Source organism: Gambusia affinis, linkage group LG03, assembly GCF_019740435.1.
Source record: "Gambusia affinis linkage group LG03, SWU_Gaff_1.0, whole genome shotgun sequence".
NCBI classification, from domain to species: Eukaryota; Metazoa; Chordata; class Actinopteri; order Cyprinodontiformes; family Poeciliidae; genus Gambusia; species Gambusia affinis.
The window spans coordinates 123,491-125,912 of record NC_057870.1 but is presented as its reverse complement, the minus strand read 5'-3'; positions in this window follow the sequence as shown (position 1 = coordinate 125,912).

Genomic DNA, 2,422 nt, shown 5'->3' with positions numbered 1-2,422 from the left:
ACACGGTGAGTGGCCGCTGGATCCAGGGATCTCTCACTCTCACCTTGTAGTGGTCTCAAGCTAAATTCCCCTGGTTCATCTCTAATTATCTGGTTCTTTCTATCCAGAGATGGATCAGATTGGGCTGTTCGTAAAAGGGCAGAAGGTGGAGATCGAAGAGAGGGAGAGGGAGCCGACGGAGGTTGAAGATTCCTTGAAGGAGCTTCTGGCTCTCCGCCTGCATTTCCTTGTTGCTGTCCGGTCGGTCGTGAACTTCTCACCTCTCTCTGTTCCAAAGGTTCCTGTTGGGTCTCCTGAGGATACTCAAGTTCTGACTCTGAACAGAAGCTGTCCCCACCGTCGTCTTCATTAAAGATGGCCGACCACTCTTTATTCAGTTGTGGTTCAGTCATCGTGGCAACCGTTTTGAGAGGTGTGCGTTGAGGAGGAGGTGGAGCATGAACTTCAGCTGTGACTGACCTCTGATTTGCGATGGGAATGCGTGCTCTCGATGGTCCTTCCAGGGGATGTAGTCATCGTCCTCCGTTGGTCAGAAAGATTCCTTTCAGTCAGTCCTCTGGTGTCAGACCCTCCTCTGGTTGAACCTCTGCTCCTTGTGGTTCTCTGGTTGGCTCTGAGGTGGATGTTCTCCTGCTTAATAATGTGGAAGATTCACCTGTGATTTGTCTCTGCTCGCCTGGTCCTCAGAGCAGGTTGTTGCGGTGCCTCATCTGTTGATCTCAAGTCCGCCATCTTATAAACAATCACTGCTTGGTTCCAGTGTCTCTCAGTGAGTCTGCACCAAAGTTTCTTCTTGCCCAAGATGGGTTAGGGCCTCGTTGCTTGCCGTGGGGGTTCTAGTCAGGACGGAAGAATGTTACAGGTCCGTCCGCCGCCGGGGCGGAAACGGCATCGTGTCTTTGGTTCCTTGTCAGAAAGCGGATGGATGGATGGATGCATGGATGCGTGGATGCGTGGATGCATTTATGCAGGTGGCGTGAGTCTCTGGCTGGCTGGCTGGCTGGCTGGCTGGCTGGAGCCCGGTGAGCAGGAGTGGATCCGAGGTGAGTATCCGACATGGTCAGCGCTTCCCTGTGGAGGGGTGATGGTCCGGTGACGGGTGGGACGGGTCTCCAGGGACCCCGGTCCGCTGGCCTTCTGATCCCACTGCTTTTCTGGATCACTACCAGGGGCACGAAAAAAACACACTTGAACCTCAACAGCAGCTCTGACACTTAGAGCAAAAGGGAGGTGGGAAAAAAAAGCAATATTGCTTGCCTCCCAGGGCCACAAAAAAAAACTTTAAAGATCCCAGGCACTTAGAGCAAAAGGGAGGTGGGAAAAAAGCATATTGCTTGCCCTCCCAGGGATGAAAAAAACTTTAAAGATTGCCTACCAGGGGCACGAGCCCAGCGCATTGGTTGGTGTAGTCCGAGGGGGTGCAAGTGTGGGTACAAGGGACCGAGAGGTGCGTGGTTGTGGGTCTCGCGTTGTGGAGCTCGTTGAAATGTCCGGGCAGCTTGGCTCTGTGTGGGCTTGAGATGAGTTTGTTTGTGGGGCTCTGAAATTGCACAAAGACCTCCGGAGGTTTGCAGGGCACGTTTCCATGACTTTTTTCCGTTTTGAAGCTGCATTCCGGGCGTTGGCTGGTGAGAGTCCCACGGAGGTTTCATCTGTCCTGTATTCATCTTGTGGCCGAAAAAAAGTGCGCCTGGTTTCAGTTTTTGGGCGTATTGATGTAATTTTGTCCCCTGGAGCTCCGGGCGGATTTTGACAGAATAAGGATTCCTGGAGGTGTGGTGGGTGAGTGTTTGTGGCGAATGAGGCCTGCCTGTGGCTTCCTTGAGTGGGCATGCAATAAAGAAATCTCCCCAGCTGGTTGTCAGTGTGATTTTGACAGAATAGGATTCCTGGAGGTCTGCAGGGTCAGGTTTGACTTTTGCAGCCTCTTTCCAGGCACTATTTTCAGGGTATTAATTAACTGGGTCTGCCTCTGACCTCCAGGCCTGGTTGTCAGTGTGATTTTTGACAGAATAAGGATTCCTGGATGTCTGCAGGGGTCAGGTTTGAATATTCCAGCCTCTTTCCAGGCACTATTTTCAGGGTATTTTAACTGGTGACCTCCAGGCCTGGTTGTCTGGGTGATTTTGACAGAATAAGGATTCCTGGAGGTCTGCAGGGGTCAAATGGGACTGCTTTGCATGCACTGTTGTCAGGGTATTAATTAACTGGTCTCTGACCTCCAGGCCTGGTTGTCAGTGTGATTTTTGACAGAATAAGGATTCCTGGAGGTCTGCAGGGTCAAATGGGACTCCAAGCCCCTTTGCATGCACTGTTGTCAGGTATTAATTAACTCTGCCTCTGACCTGGCCTGGTTGTGTGTGATTTGACAGAATAAGCATTCCTGGAGGTCTGCAGGGGTCAAATGGGACTCTCAAGCCTT